The sequence below is a fragment of the Vulpes vulpes genome, chromosome 11 (assembly GCF_048418805.1).
Source record: "Vulpes vulpes isolate BD-2025 chromosome 11, VulVul3, whole genome shotgun sequence".
Taxonomy (NCBI): Eukaryota; Metazoa; Chordata; class Mammalia; order Carnivora; family Canidae; genus Vulpes; species Vulpes vulpes.
The window spans coordinates 92,390,746-92,408,552 of record NC_132790.1 but is presented as its reverse complement, the minus strand read 5'-3'; the positions used below and the strand labels follow the sequence as shown (position 1 = coordinate 92,408,552).

Here is a 17,807-nt window from a genome sequence, read left to right as displayed (position 1 = left end):
TTGGTGGTTATTAAATACAAATACATATTCATACTTGTATATAGAGAGATAAATTGAAATCCAAAGTGGTAGTTAGGCACAAATCAGAAAAGATTCCTAATATCCCAGGAGGAGGAGGAGGTTTTATGTAGGAATATTCCTGTAACCAATGTGACAACCACTCAAGGCACACAAAAAATTGGACTTTCTTGTCCAAGTAACAAATAGAGAAATAATTGATTCTTCAATATATGCTATGAATTATTACTAAATGAATTGTATGAATGAATTATTACTAAATCTTTTTATAAGACTGAAGAAAATAAATCATCAGTCCTCGTTTTATAGATGAGCCAACTTCAATTCAAGAACACAAATGACAAATCTGAATTCACACAAGTATTAAAAAATAGAGCTTGGATCCAAATTCAGGTCTTCTTAATACAGCATTGTGCCTTTTCCACTATGTTACATTATCTCCAAAAATATATATGAATTAATTTGAGTGTTCCAGTGGTGACTCTGTGTACAAAATCATTTCAAAACAGGGTACCTATGTATGTACCTTATCAAGACCAGAGGCAAAGCATGTCCTAGCATATTCTGATAACTCCCAGGAACAAGCCAACATGAATAACAATTCCTACTGCATAAAATTTCCATTGAACAAGATAATGAATTATTGCATAGAAATCATAAAGTATATATTCCCAAACTTTAAAAATTACTCCCTGGGATCCCTGGGTGGCACAGCGGTTTGGCGCCTGCCTTTGACCCAGGGCGCGATCCTGGAGACCCGGGATCGAATCCCACATCGGGCTCCCAGTGCATGGAGCCTGCTTATCCCTCTGCCTATGTCTCTGCCTCTCTCTCTCTCTGTGACTATCATAAATAAATAAAAATAATAAAAAATATATATATTTAAAAAAATAAAATAAATAAAATAAATAAAAATTACTCCCTATACACACATACACATCTACTCCCTAATACCTACCAAGGGTTGGGAATGGCCAATCTCATGGTACTCTGGGGCATCTGTCAAAGCCACAAGAAAAGTCATGGTTGACCATTGATAACCAACACACCCATTCTTCAATGAGAATGTTCAATTCTCATTCTTTGTCTTTAAAATCTGACAATGTTTAATCACTTGGTATAGGGAAGTGTCATTTCTAAACAATGATTTTAGAAAAAGATAAAACTTTACCATTTGACTGAATGTTTTAAAAACTGAAATGGTGTGTCATTGTATTCCATTCCATTCCATTTCTGAACTTTGTACAATTCACTTCACTGTGTGTTGATGGTTTTCACCTAAACAGTGAATAACAAAAAATAATAATTAGATTCTCTCTGGAACCATAAGACCTTGGATGAGAATGGACATGCTTGAAAACACTAATGACTAAAAGTATTATTTATTATTTTGGGCTGCAGTTGCATTTAGCAGTCCCAAATGACATAGCCTGACTGGCCAGATTTTATGAAACCTGTTACTGTTTCTAAAATTATGTTGTCTTCAGATTGACTGTTGCTTGTAAGGCATTGATGTTGGGGATCCTTGGGTGGCTCAGCAGTTTAGTGCCTGCCTTCAGCCTAGGGCATGATCCTAGAGTCCCGAGATTGAGTCCCACATCGGGCTCCCTGCATGGAGCCTGCTTCTTCCTCTGCCTATGTCTCTGCCTCTGTGTGTGTGTGTGTCTCTCATGAATAAATAAATAAAATCTTTTTAAAAGGCATTGATGCAGGCATTGTAGATGATAATATGTCTATATTTAATAGTAAATTCTAATCACTTTTGATAGAGGCAATGACTAATCAGAGATGGAAAAAGAAAGTGAATGAATAGGAGACAACATCAGTGTAAAGTCAAGCTGCTTCTTCTGAAGGTAGGAAAGACACTCCAGACTCAGCATTTCACAATATAGACCATAGCTTCCTATAAAGGAAGTGAGAGCTGAAAGAGCCAGCGCTAACAAACTGAGTGTTGTGATTGAATCCTATTATCTACCTGTGCTCTCCAGTTATTATGACAGACAGGAGAGCCTTTGTAACTTTATTATGTGTGTCTTTTTATTTTTAAACATAAATAAATTTCTGTCTGCTACGTTAAGTACTTGCAATCTCAGAATTGCTTTTATGTGTGTCGAGATACTCCTTGAAAATATACCAATAAGCATAATTTCCTCTGCATTCACTACATAAGTCACAAAATTCAAACAACCAAAGAAAAGCTCACTGTGTGTACTTATGTGAGAAACAATATATTAATATCTGTAGCTTGGTGGTAATACCATTCAGTAGCAATCCAGCCAATCAAGACATAGCTGGTGAAACAAGAATGGCAATTGAGTGCTCAGTGATAGTCTGAGAGTTTTATAGCTGAAGCTAAAGAGGATTCCTGCTTGGTACTGCACTACTTTATTAAAAAAAAAAATTTATAAACACTTGGTGAGTCTGCAAAAAGAAAAAAAAAGAACTATTTAAAACTAGTTGCTTGTTCTCATCTCTAATGTCAATTTACATAAAAAATAAGCACATATTTGACAGGCTGCTAAATATTACTCTTGGAATCTATTAGGAAGAAATAAAGATTTCTGAAATTTAATTCCCTAAGCTTAATGAACCTAGTAAATTTGATCTGATGTCTTCCCAAGTTAATATGTTAAGTCTAAATTGACTTATTTTTCATAGGAACAAATTTTTTCACATTTAAATTAATCTTGAGGAAAATATGTATTGCTATAGAAATGTGTTATTTATAGTCCTCATATATGAGGGTCCCTATTTGATTTCATTTATTTCCTGATTTAAGAAGAGACAAAAGTAGTTAGCTCAACATGTAATGCTTGTATAGCAAATGCTAATTTTTTGCAAAAGTTTCTCAAGATCACACATTATGGATGACTGACTGCCCACTAGGGGCAAGCCCTCATCCTAGGTTTTGCAAAATATACAGCCATACTTCATATATGAAACTTCCCCCAGAAACTTTAAGCCAACAAAGATGGCTTCTATTCATTTGCACATATTTCTTCAATATCATTTCCTGTTTATTTCATGGTTCCTATAGATGATATCACCTTTGCTTAACGTTCATATCTATTTAAGGATATAGAGGCCATATAAAAACCACATTTGTAGAAAACTTAAATATTACCCATGTTTATTTAAAAGAAATATCCTTACATTGAGAATCTTAAAATGTAATAGCACAAAATCATAAAACCACAAAACAGAAAATGTATAATCAAAGATCATAGTATAAACACTGGCGAGGGGAATGGGGAGACAACAAAACTAATAAGATAAATGGGAGAAGTAGGATTCAGGACCCAAAATGGTTAACAGAAGAGGATTTTAGGATGTATCTCCCAGGGCCCAGCAGAATGGCTGGTGATGGTAAACACGGCAACATAAATCACATAAATTGCTGCTCAGCACCGCAGCCCCACTGGCACATGTTCCCTTCTGCACGTGGGCCATGCCTTCCCCCCCACTGGGTCTCTGTGCAACTGCTTCTCCTATGTGGGACCCTTTGTACTGGCTAGACTTTTTTTTTTTTTTACCATAGTCTCAAAAAAAAAAAAAAGACCACAGACAGACCACAGCCATATTATTCATGTAGCAGATGTACTGGTCCTGTGCAAGGTACAAAGGAAAAAGTGGTTTGAGTGGGACATTGATGCTACCTTTATAGAACTTATAGCTGCGAGAATGAGGAGGACAATATTCACCAAGTAATCATTCCACACAGGGATACAAACTATGAAAAATGCAAGCATAGAGAAGTCTCATCTTGGCTGAGATCTGAAATGTGAACAGTTACTGGGTGCATTTGAATGGAGAAAGGGGTTAGGAGGTGTTCCCAGGCAAGAAGGAAATGGCATGGGAAGAGGTCTTGAAGCAGAGGCAGCAAGGTACATCTGAAGAAGAAACAGAAACCTGTGTCTGAAATGCTGGGGTGGGGAGCAGAGGGTATCGTAAGCTGAGAGCAGAGAGGTATTGAGGGTCAACATATGCAGAGTCTGTTGGCCACTGAAGCATTTGGATCTTATTCTAAGGATGTGAGGAAATTACTGAAACGTTTTATGCAGAGGTGATTCTTTTTAAAGAGTTGTTCTAGTTGTAGGGTGGAAATTGCACTGGAGGTGTAACGAAATGAAGGAGAAACCAACCAGGCAGCTGCTAGGATAGTTGGGGCATGAGGCTGTCATAGTGTGGATAAATAGGCTGTGCTGGAAATGCAGATGGGGTAGAAACAGATTAATTTGAGAGATGTTTAAGCAAAGTAATCAAAAGAACTGTTGAATTGAATGTGTGTGAGGGTGACAAAAATTGTGTCAAGGATAACTCTAGCTTTCCAGCATGTTCAACTGGTGATACTACCTACTGAAAGTGAGAATCCTAGGAAAAGCCAAGGTTTCGGAGAGGATTGTGGGCTGGGAGGTCATTAGGGTTTTGGCATATTGGAGTTTGAAGCATCCAAGAATAGATGTCATGTAAAATTTTGGATAATGTCTTACAGAGTTCAAAGGAGAAATCTGGACTGGAGATGTCATTAAACACACTGATTAGCCTTCTCCAAAGTTTAGCTGAAGAATGAACAATGAGAAGAAGGAAAGAAAGGGTGTGTTGTAGTGTGGAAGACGAATTCAGAGGTAAATATGTTACTGGAGACTCTGCACGGGTAGCAGCCCCGAGCATGCTATTTATCTTCATGATTTCAACATCATATTAGGATATGAATTTCCTCTCAGAAACAGATTTTCTTCAATTTCACTTTGGTCTATGAGACAGTTAATTGCTATTAAAATGCCAAAAAGAGGGACGCCTGGGTGGCTCTGTGTTTGAGCATCTGCCTTCGGCTCAGGGCATGATCCCAGGGTCTGGGGATCGAGTCCTGCATCGGGCTCCCCGTAGGGAGCCTGCTTTTCCCTCTGCCTATGTCTCTGCCTCTCTCTGTGTCTCTCATGAATAAATAAATAAAATCTTTAAAAAAATTTTTAATGCCAAAAAGAAATTCAAGGAGACAGCTCCCACTGAGGGTAGGTATATGTGAACATAAGAGCATATTTTTTTTAAAGACTATTTGAGAGAGAAAAAGAGAGATTACAAGTGGGGGAGGGACAGAGGGAGAGAATCTTCCAGCAGACTCCCCACCAAGCCTGATATGGGGCTTGATCTCACAACCCTGAGATTATGACCTGAAATGAAGACAAGAGTTGGAGGTTTAACCCACTGAGCCACCCAGGCACCCTGCAGCATGTTTTTTCACTGCAGAATGATTATGTAGGAAGTTTAGCATGTATCGTGATAATGAGATCTTAGTTAGGTAAAGTATAATGGCATTGGGATCTGATAATCTTACGCGTTTCTCCTAGAAATACCTAGCTGCCTGTTTCATGAGTCTTTGGACCTTGGCACTTCTCTTCCAGTCATCGTTTTGAGAGGCTTACCTACTCCTGATTCTTTGGGCTTTCCGTTTCAAGTTCCCCATTCTAGAATAAAGTTTTTGTTCATACACATTTCTCAAACAGGATTTCTTGCTAAATCTTGTTGTGCTTCCCTTTCCCTATAAATAAAATCATGGAATTTCCAATTATGAAAAAACATATCCATATTATTAAAAATCTGAAGCTAAAGGTTTAAAGAAGTAAAAATCATTTGAATACTCACTACTTTAAGATAGTTATTATTAACAGTGTAATGACTGATTCATGTATCTTTTTAAGCACTGTACATACCAGGTCTCCTCTCCCCCCATCCCGCTCCCCCTTATTCTTGATCTCATTCCTATTCTGTTCCTCTACCCTCTTCTCTACACTTCATTTTCCAAGACTATTAGAATCTAGATAACCAGTTTTAAAAACCTACTGTGTACCTTTTCACACCTTATGTAGTATTTATTTAATTAATGAAATACAGTCAAGTAGGTACATAATATAGATGACAGGTAGATGCATATATATACTTGTAATATATATTTTGTTATTTATATTCTAAAAATAGGATCACATTTCTTCCACTGCTAAATATATTTTTCTTATTTAATGGAAATTACTTCCTTCTTTTAAGTGCTGTGTAATAATATAGATGGTAGATACACCATGGTATGAATCTCATGCCATTATTACAGTAACTTTTATTCAATCATTCTCCACTGCCTTTATGAATAGTTATTTGTTTCTACTTTTTACCAGAAAAATGTTAACAATAGTCATGCTTGTAAAAAAAAAATACTTTTATAGTTTACTTTAATTTGTTTGGTATACAGTCCCCAGAGTCCTATTGCTTGGTGCAAAGATCTGTTTATTTTTCAAGAAAGCTGCAACAATTCACATTTCCATCAGCAAGGTGTGAGAATTCTACATCCCTGTGAGCAGCAGGTGCTATCTTGATTTAATTTTCCCAATATGAAGTGCATAAAGTGATATGACTTTATTACTATAATTCAGATTTTTTTTTGCTACCCAGAGAAGTAGAGAATCATTTCATGTTCCTGTTTGATGTCTTCTAAATTTTTTCTAAAATACTTATTTTATTTACATATTTACATTTGAGTCTGTCTAGATTTGTTTTTCATCCCAGATGCATAGTTAGTTGTATGATTACAATTTAGTGAATAAATCATCTATATCACACCAAACTGAAGTATCTGTTTTATATATGCTTTATCGTATATATTTATTCTAGTTCCAATATTTACAATGGTTATTTTCCTATTTCAATGTATTTATTAAAGTCTCTAAACAATAGACTCAAAATGGTTGAAAATGCTAAATGTGAGACAAGAATCCATCAAAATCCTGGAGGAGAACACAGGCAACAACCTTTTTGAACTTGGCCACAGTAACTTCTTGCAAGATACATCCATGAAAGCAAGGGAAACAACAGCAAAAAATGAACTATTGGGACTTAATTAAGATAAAAGGCTTCTGCACAGCAAAAGACATAGTCAAGAAAACTAAAAGACAACCTAAAACCTCTAAACAATATGGAATAAGAAGGGAGAAAAGAGTCATTTGTGCATTGTTTTTAGTTTTAGTAGAAATTTGGTTTACATTCCATTATTTACAACAATGTTTGTTGGGGGCTTTAGAAGTCTCTATGATATTTTGATAGTTGGCCTCTTTTGCCTATTTTATAAGAAATTTTAATTTAGAATGGCTTCTAAGCATATCAAATGATTTTTAGCACATATCAATAATGCTCGTGTGGTTTTTCTTCATTGATTGAATGATACCACAGATTAGGTTGAAAGATTTATTGATATTTAAAGATTTTTTAAAGATTTTATTTATTTATTCATGAAAGACACACAGGGAGAGGCAGAAACATAGGCAGAGGGAGAAGCAGGATCCATGCAGGGAGCCTGACACAGGACTCGATCCCAGGTCTCCAGGATCAGGTCCTGGACTGAAGGCAGCGCTAAACCCTGAGCCACCCAGGCTGCCCGATATTTAAAGATTTTTTGATACTTCTACACATATTTTTATTTTTTTCCAAGTTTTTATTGTAAATTCCAGTTAGTTAACATACAGTAAATTCATCACTTCCATACAACCCCCGGTGTTCATCACAAGGGCCCTCCTAAATACCCATCACCTATTTAGCCCACCTGCCCCCTCCAGTAACCATCAGTTTGTCCTCTGTAGTTAAGAATCTGTTTCTTAGTTTACCCCTCTTCCCCCCACCATGTTCATTTGTTTTGTTTCTTGAATTCCATATATAAATGAAATCATAGGGTATTTGTCTTTCTTTCCCTGATTGACTTATTTCACTTAGCATTATACTCTAGTTCTATCTACAATGTTGCAAATGGCAAGATTTCATTTTTTTTTATGGCTGAGTAATATTTAAAGATTTTTGCATTCCCTGATATAAATACTAATGTGTGCAATGTATATTTGTCTTATCACACTTAGTCTTGACTTTCCAGAAGTTTTTTCAGAATTTTTGTGCATACATTGAGATTAGTCTATAGTTTTTATTTGTTTTTTAGCTATGTATTAAAGTATCAGTATAAAGGTAATAATGGCTTTATTAAATTAATTGGAGAGATTTCCATTATATCTAATATCATACAGTCTTGGTAATTTTAATTTTTTAAATTGAGAATCTTTAATTGCTCTTCTAAACTTTTCATAGGTAATTTCTGTAACTAAGTTTTATTTTCTCCCTAGGTAAGTTTTGTAATTTATAATTTTCTTTTTTAACAATATATTCCTTAATATGGAATACATTTCATTTTCAAAGAAATATATATTTATATAACACATGCTGTGTGTGTAAGTTTTTTTAGATATATTTGTATACGAGGGGCAAAGTTGTCTCACGGGTTTTTTTCAGTTTCCTGTTTTCATGGCTATTATCCCTCTCTCTAATTTTATTTAATTGTGCTTTTCCACTTGTTTCTATCTTTATTTGGGTTAGCAAATAGTTTATTTATCTTTTTAGTTACTACAAGTAACTAGTGTGAATTTATTAGTTCTATATTTTACCTGTTGTCTAATTTTAAAACTTTTGCTTTTGCCTTTATTAATCCCTTCCTTGTCCTTCATTTTGTAGTTTGTTTTTATTTCTCTAAATTTTTCATTTGTGTGTTAAATGCATTTAATTTTTATTTTTTTTTTTATTTTTTATTTTTTATTTTTTTTTTTTATTTATGATAGTCACAGAGAGAGAGAGAGAGAGAGAGAGAGGCAGAGACCCAGGCAGAGGGAGAAGCAGGCTCCATGCACCGGGAGCCTGACGTGGGATTCGATCCCGGGTCTCCAGGATCGCGCCCTGGGCCAAAGGCAGGCGCCAAACCGCTGTGCCACCCAGGGATCCCTTTTTTTTTTTTTTTTTTTTTTTTTTTTATTTTATTTATGTGCATTTAATTTTTAAAATTTCGTATTAATGTAGTCTTTCTGATCTCAAATTCTCATTTGTCATGGTTTCCTAAATTTCATTTTAAGAAATTCTTCAGTTTTGCTTTTTATATACCTTTTGAATTGGATGAACTCTTGTTTTATATTTATAGTTTATAGGAAAATTAGCTCACTAAAAGAAGCTGTTTTATGCATCCATGAATACTTCAATATTAATTGCTAAGCATAAGGACTATTTTTAAATATTACAATATTCCTAAAATATTAACTATAATTTATTAATATTAAATTTTCTAAATTTATCATTAGTAAATTGCATCAAAAAGTAGAACTTTTGGGGGTACCTGGGTGGCTCAGTTTGTTAAGCATCTGCTTTTGGCTCAGGTCATTATCCCAGGGTCTTGGGATCTAGTTCTGCACCTGGCTCCTTGCTCAGCGGGGAGTCTCCTTCTCCTTCTCTGCCTGCCACTCCCCCTGCTTGTGCTGTCTGTCTCTCTCTCTCTCTCTCTGTCAAATAAATAGATAAATAAAATCTTTTTAAAAAATAAAAGGAGAAAATTTTCTTCATTAACTATTTAATTACCCTAAGGTACACTTGGTACATGAAAGTAATATATGTATGTGTGACCCTTCCTCTTTACTTATTAGTTGACAGAATAATGAATTTTTTTTCTCTAGTGTTCTGCAAAGGAACCCAAAGAGATTTTTAGAAATCAGATCTTTATTTTATTTTTTTAAAGTTTTATTTATTTATTTATTTATTCATTCATTCATTCATTCATTCATTCATGAGAGACAGAGGAGAAAGAGGCAGAGACATAGGCAGAGGGAGAAGCAGGCTCCATGCAGGGAGCCCAACGCGGGACTCGATCCCGGGTCTCCAGGATCATGCCCTGGGCCTAAGGCAGATGCTCCACTGCTGAGCAACTTGGGTGTAACTAAAAATCAGATCTTTAAAGTCAGAGGAGTTTAACTTCTATAAGAAACAATTTGAAGATTCTTGCAGCTTGACACTTACTGCTTGATCATATCGTAGGCAGTCCAGTATGTTTATCAGAGGGGGTATGATCCCTCAATGGGGTCAGTTAGGACACAGGTTCCTTTCATCTTGAGATGCTTCCATTTTCAACAAAGTTTCCAGTGTCTGAAGGAAGGAAAAGATAAAGTACAAAGATAAGATCTGTCTGTTCTTAACTTTCTTAATCCAGAAATGGTATAGCATTTCTGCTATATCTTCTGCTGGTAATACTTCACTACCTGGCCACATCTATATGTAAGGGAATAGAAAACATAGATATCTGAGTTCTGGGGAGGGAAGGAGATAAATTAAGACAATATGTAACATAGTCTCTGTCACAAGAACTACTATGGTCAGAAACTGTGAAGAGTCTGAAAATGTACCCTACTTAGAAGCTAACAGGTTATTTTCTTACATATATATGTAGTACTTGCCTATATATTATACTATATACATGTTTATCCATGTGTGTATATACATAGAAGATAGATATATGATAGATAGATAGATAGATAGATAGATAGATAGATAGATAGACCAATAGATGATAGAAGAAATGTATGGCAAGATAAAATATTTTATATACAGAAAACATAAAACTTATAGGTCAGAGACAAAAATAGTTTATTACTGAAAGCAAAAACAGCAGCCAGAGCAACATTTTGCATCCATTTCCCAAGCCCCAAGGCCCAAGCTCCAATCCCCAATGGACAGTGTATTAGGGGCCAGATAGTACTTACACATGCAACGGGATACATTACAGAAGAGGAACCCTGAAATTTAAAAATTGATCATATATAGGGCTGCTGATTTTCCCAATCCCCCCTCCTAGAGAAGGATGACTCTCATCTTCACTTTAATATAAGCAAATATTTTCTGGAGATAGGGATGGGATGTCTCTATCTTTACTGTACTGGACCATGTCTGGGAAGACAGATGTCTCTAACCTTTACTATCCTGAAATATCTCTTGTTTGAATATTCTTAAATTAGCCATAAATGTCTTTGCTCAGAGGACCCAGGCAGAAATATGAAGTGTTCATGGAAAATTGTCCTCCAACAAGAGTCAAACAAATTGTTTTAAGTCAGACTTTTATAAAAATTATAAAGTTATTAATGGCCTTCCCAACACCTAGTCTGGCAGAAAATATTGATAATCAAACACATTGAATAAAAATATCTATATTATATTTGGGTTATTTACTATCACATTTTCTATTATGTTAATCTAACTTACACTGTTGATACGTTGGTATGTCTCCATTACATTATTCTATTACCCCCTGGGTGGCACAGCAGCTACTCCTTTCCTTGCAAATTCTCTTCTCACCAAACAGAACTGTTTGGTCTATTCCCTGTCCTAGCCTATGTGTTACAGTGTATTCACCCTTCTCCAAATGTAATGATTTCCTCCTTTCTCTTAAAATTCAAATCCAGCCAGTTCTTTTTGACTCATTAATCATCATTTACTGCACAAAATCTTTTTCATCCCATCTGGGATCTGGATTAATAAGGTAATATATGTAAAGTGCCTAGCATAGTGCCTGACATTATAATACAATACACTGTAGTTTATTTTCATCCCTCTAGTGATAACTGGGTGGCTCAGTGGTTGAGCATCTGCCTTTGGCTCAGGTCGTGCTCCCCAGGTCCTGCGATCAAGTTCTGCATATCAGGTTCCCACATGGAGCCTGCTTCTCCCTCTGCCTATGTCTCTGTTTCTCTCTGTGTGTCTCTCATGACTAAATAAATAATATCTTTAAAAAATATATTTTCATTCCTCTAAACACTCACAATATTGTCTAAGTACCTACCACTTTTAATCACATGTTACATATTGGCATCTGTATGAACTCTCCTACCAGACAATTGATTCTTCAGTGACATAAACCATTCTGTATATACATTGCAGAATCTTCTGCAGTGATATACCTAGGAATAAACCTAACCAAAGAGATAAAGGATCTGTATTCTAAAAACTACAGAACACTTATGAAAGAAATCAAGGAATATGGAAAGTGATGGAAAAACATTCCATGCTTTGGATTGGAAGAATAAATATTGTTAAAATCTATGCTACCCAGAACAATTTACACATTCAATGCGATCCCTATAAAAATACCATGGACTTTCTTCACAGAGTTGGGACAAATAATCCTAAGATTTGTTTGGAACCAGAAAAGATCCTAAACAGCCAGAGGAATGTTGAAAGAGAAAACCAAAGCTGGGGGCATCCCAATGCCTGACTTCAAGCTATATTACAAAGCTATGATCATCAGGACAGTATGGTACTGGCATAAAAACAGACACATAGATCAATGGAACAAAATAGAGAACCCAAAAACGGACCCTCAACTCTATGGCCAACTACCTTTGACAAAGTAGGAAAGAATATCCAATGGAAGAAAAGGCAGTCTCTTCAATAAATGCCGTTGGGAAAATTGGACAGCCACATCCAGAAGAATGAAACTAGACCATTCTCTTACATCATATACAAAGATAAACTCAAAATGGGTGCAAGATCTAAATGTATGACATAAATCCATCAAAATCCTAGAGGAGAACACAGGCAACAAGCTTTTTGAACTTGGTCTAGCAACTTCTTGCAAGACACATCTATAAAGTCAAGGGAAACAAAAGGAAAAATGAAATACTGGGACTTAATTGAGATAAGAAGCTTCTGCACAGCAAAGAAAACAGTCAACAAAACTAAAAGGCACCTTACAGAATGGGAGAAGATATTTACAAATGACATAAGATGAAGGGCTAATATCCAAGATCTATAAAGAACTTCTCAAACTCAACACCCCCAAAACAATCCATTCAATAAATGGGCAGAAAATATGAACAGACATCTCCAAAGAAGACATACACATGGCCAACAGACACATAAAAAATGTTTCACACCAATTGCTATTAAATAAATACAAATCAAAACCATAATGAGATACCACCACCTTACACCAATGAGAATGGCTAAAATTAACAAGATAGGAAACAATAAATGTTGGCAAGGATGCGGAGAAAGAGGAGCCCTCTTACACTGTTGGTAGGAATGCAAGCTGGTAGCAATCCTCTGGAAAACAGTGTGGAGGTTCCTCAAGAAATTAGAAATAGAGCTACCCTATGACCCAGCAATTGTACTACTGGGTATTTGCTCCAAAGATGTAGATGTAAGGAAATTATGGGACACCTGCACCCCAATATTCATAGCAGCAATGTCCGCAATAACCAAACTGTGGAAGGAGTCTAAAGATGGATGGATAAAAAATACGTGATGTGTGTGTGTGTGTGTGTGTGTGTATGGAATATATGTATTGGAATAGAATATTACCCAGCCATCAGAAAGGATGAATGCCTACTGTTTATGTCGATGTGGGTGGAACTAGAGGGTATTATGCTGAGTGAAATAAGTCAATTGGAGAATGACAATTTTATGGTTTCATTCATATGTTGAATATAAGAAATAGTGAAAAGGTCCATTAGGAAGGGAGGGGAAACTGGGGAAGATTTAGAGAGGAAGACAAACCATGAGAGAGTTATCACTCTGGAAAACAAAGGGTTGCAGAAGGGGAAATGGATGGGGGGATGGAGTAACTGGGTGATGGGCATTAAGGAGGGCATGTGATGTGATGAGCATTGGGGTTATACTATATGTGGGCAAATTGAATTTAAATTAAGAAAAAAAAAAAAGAATCCTCCACAGTGCTTAGTTTGGTGCCAGAATGAATTCATTAAGAATACAGTCAGAGGTTGGATAGATTCAGCAACTAAATGAGTGACTGAATAAATGGATTATAGTACTGTTAATAGAAAATGCTTACATAGCACATAATATGTAAGACATATTGTTTTAAATTCTGGATATGCCTTGCTACTTTAATCTTTAAAATAAACCTATAATGTAGATTCTATTTTACTTAACCACAAATGAAGATACTGATGCCTAAAGAGGTTAGGTAATTTGTCCTAGTCACTCATCTAGTTAATGGCTGAAGAGGCTTCAATTCCAAGCATAGTTGATGCCCTTAGCATTATATTATCCTAAATAAATTATTATGGTGAGCAAAGGATGTATTAACTGACCAGTAGCTCTTCTTCTATGATACTGTATAAGGGCAGGCATCTTCTTAGTAAAGACAGAAACAAAAGACATAATTTTCTGTTACTTAAAAAGAAATAGAAAAGTACCTAACACAAAATCTTTTGCAAATATCTGCTATTGCTACTGATATTCCTGCTTAATAACTCAAAAGAAGATTTATGCAAAACAGCTGATCCATGAGGAAGTAAAATTTATTACTGCTATACTGCATTGTATGCATGAAAGTTGCTATGAAAGTAAAGATTTCATGTTCTCAAAAAAAAAAAAGATTTCATGTTCTCACTATAACAACAAGAATAACAAAATGGTAATTACATGAGGCTGAGAATGTGTTAACTAACCTTATAGTAATAAATACTTTTCTATATATGTGTATCAAGTCATCACATTGTATACTTTAAACTTAAACTACATTATATGTCAATTATATCTTAATAAAATTGGAAAAATATTGCTAATTATGGCTATGGAGTCCAAATTCAGTGCCCACACCTGTTGAAAGATGAATTATGATCAGCCACAGAAGTCTTTCTGCATAGACCATCATCTGGCTTGTTTCTTGCCCTGTGCTTCCTTTCCTCAGGCTTCCAGTTTGATTTCTGTATTGGATCACAACTCCAAAATGGAAGGCAGTTTTAGGCCCTGCCTTATTATGCCAAATGTATGAAATTCAAGAGTATAATCCAAAGGAATATTCAGAAGTTGCTGAATAATGTCTCTTTTTCATGGTAAATTAAAGGGATAAAAAATTTTGAAATACTTCATAGACCTAAATGGTAAGATGAGACTTTGGCAAATACTTGGATAAATATGACATTTCTTTCTCCATCACCTAAAACAAGAATAGTTCCAATTTCATCTTTTTTCATTCTCTTTTAAGTCCAACCTACAGCGGACTGCTTGGGCAGGGGCCCAACTCTGTTTCCAAGCTAACTCAACAGATCTCCTCAGCAGTCTGTTCTAATTGCAGCCTACAGGAGAGCACTCTAATTTTAAAGGACTTTAGAACAAGACCTCATTTTTACATTTTCACATTTCATGAGTTGACTTTTACCACATTAAGCCAATGGGCTTTTTAAATCTTAAGGAGGAAAGCGACAGTTTGAAATTATAATAAATTATCATCGATGTTTATTTAAATTTTAGATTTTCGGAAGATAACAACATGAAAAATAGTCAATAAACTGTAATACCAAGGTCAACAGTTTTTAGTATTAAAATCAATTTACAGTTTGTTTGCTTGAGGTGCACATAAATTTGAAGAGGCAGTAAGTGTAAACAGAATAGCTGATTTCTTGGATGCACTCCAATATAATTATAGCTATTCACCCTTGTGACTATATGTGTGTGCAGCTTAAAGCTATTTCCCTGCCCCAAGCCACACTATTTTTTAAGATAGGTTTGCAATTGATTGAAATGCAAAAATCCCTGTGAACTAAAAAAAAATTGCTATCTAAAATGAATACACAAGTAAATTTAAATAGTAGATTAAACATGTATTTTGGCATCCATGTCAATTCATAGCTTGTAATCTCATGACTTGGAATTGAGTTATCTCTAAGTATTTAATCACAAAATAGTGTATTTCTAATAGGCAATTGTGAAAAAAATCATCAATCACATTTATTACAAACATCTCATAAAACAGCAAAACGTTTATGGGATTGTAGAAGGCAGCTAGGTTGTTCTGTAATGTATAAAGATTTGCATATATAAGAAAACCAGCAGGCAGCAAACAAGGTTTCTCTGTTTTCCAAAAAGTAAAATTGCATTTGATATAATATCTACTCAATTTTTATTAAAATATATTAAATATATTTTTCTGGCAATAGCATTGATCATCACTATAGTCTAGTAAGTTTGTATTTTGAAATAACTAAGCTCAAAATCTTAATATATAGAAAAGAACTCTTTATCCAGCCCCAGGGGTAAATCAGAGCTTCTCAAACATATTTGTGATGTTAAGAGATATTACCTTGTATTTCATGCAAATATATGTATATGTGAAATTGTTATTGTTTTTATTATTGGTTTTTTTCTATGATGAACATATTTAAGTGAATATAGTGTTCTCAAAGTAATTCTGCTTATTAGTTTACATAGCTGGCATTGTTTGTATGTGGGTAAGAATAAAATGTGATTTCATGGAGAGAAAGTGGAGCTCTTTTTATCTGTAGCCTTAAGGCCACCAACTGTCTATACCTTAATCCACTAATCCTCTCTGTAATCATGTGTTCACGTGCTGTGCCAACACTCAGAAATCATCCTAAGAAACTCTTTTTTTCCTAGTCAAGAGTACATTCACGATAGGTTGCATGTTATAAAATGGCTACTAAAATATTTGAATATTTATATGCCGTCATTGAAAGCCATCATCTTTAGGCATATCTTTTCCTTTAAAAAACCAAATTTCATGAAAATTGAAGAAACAAATAGAACAATAAAGAGAAAAATGAATGACATCACACCATATAAATCTGCAGGACCTTTTACATTTGGTTTTCAACTAATTTTTTTTAAGATTCTGCCTTCTATTTACTTGTCAGTGACTAGATTTAATTTTCATATGCTGCATAGAATTGTCCATGTTAAGATATTGATATAACAAATTGCTGAATGTTTTAGTGATTGATTCTTGCTGACCAAAATGGGCTTTCACATTAGAAGTCTTTCTTTTTTTTTCCTAGAAGGCACCTGCTGAGACAGAAGTCTGACTGCCACACAAAAGAAATATATGGTTTCTTCAACTGGCTCCATGTAGCAATTTGCAATGCTATCAAAAATTGCATTTTTTAATGAAAATTACCTAAGGATTTGGAAAAAAAAAAAAAAACCTTGGTTAAAATAGACTAACTACCCATTCTCGGACAGTATTAGCATACTGATTGGCCGTTACTTCTGTCACTCTTCTGCCTACAAAATTATGACAGGCCCCACAGCAGGAAGCAAATGATCATTAATACCCTGTCCTCTGGGACACAATAAACTGCCATTCACTTGCATACAAATACAATACACGAGGCTTGTCAGCAAGGGGACAAAAAGGGAAAGATGCTTTTGCAAAGTGGTGTGATAACTACTGTGGGACGGGATCACTCAAAGGGTTCTGTTTTCCTATCTTATTGTGGTAGAAGAATTTTTATATATAGATTTCCTTTTAAAATATCCTATCATTCTCTACTTGAGCTTTTTGAGTTCTACACTTAAATAAGATCTTACTTCCGAGGAGAAAAACAACAACAACAACAACAACTTTATAATCCCATAATTAATTCCACAACACAGAAAGCACTAAAAAATTCTGAAATTTCATTAAAACATAAGACAATGCATCTTTTCAGTTCAAATATAATGTGCAAAAAACAGTCTGGTTAATGCATTTGAATCACAATTAGTCAGGAAGAAATGTACCTCAATATCACATATTTGATATCATGGGATCAATAAAACACAATTGAAAAAAGATACCTGCATCGTACTACAGTTGAAACTCTACACTATTTGTTACACTAAAAGGTAAGATCAAATTCAAGTTTAATAAATATTATCATATGACTGAGATTATATAATCTTAAAATCAGTTAACAGGTGATTGAGGACTAAAATGATGGCAATACTTTGTAGAGAAAGGTGAGTGATTAATTCCTTTGATATTATTAGAGCAACAATTGCTCAGATAAATGTTCAATTTTTGATCATATAACCTAAACTTTTCCTGAAAGCATGCGGAGAATACAAATACTCCTGCAGACTCAGATGCTTGTTATAGATTGTACACTCACCAGTCTAAACCTATAAAGGCATTATTTTTAGCTTGAAAAGGTATA

At 34.8% G+C, this 17,807-nt stretch overlaps 1 long non-coding RNA gene across 1 annotated transcript in view; it reads right to left on the bottom strand.

Moving 5' to 3' along the window:
- Positions 1–1,195: 1,195 nt before the first annotated feature.
- The window catches only part of LOC140594534 (uncharacterized), a 31,277-nt gene continuing 14,665 nt past the window's right edge, over positions 1,196–17,807 (bottom strand). The window contains exons 2-3 of the long non-coding RNA XR_011995397.1: positions 9,877–10,002; positions 1,196–1,296 (exon numbers count right to left, since the gene is read on the bottom strand). This is a non-coding gene — a long non-coding RNA (uncharacterized lncRNA). The remainder of the gene's footprint in view (positions 1,297–9,876; positions 10,003–17,807) is intronic.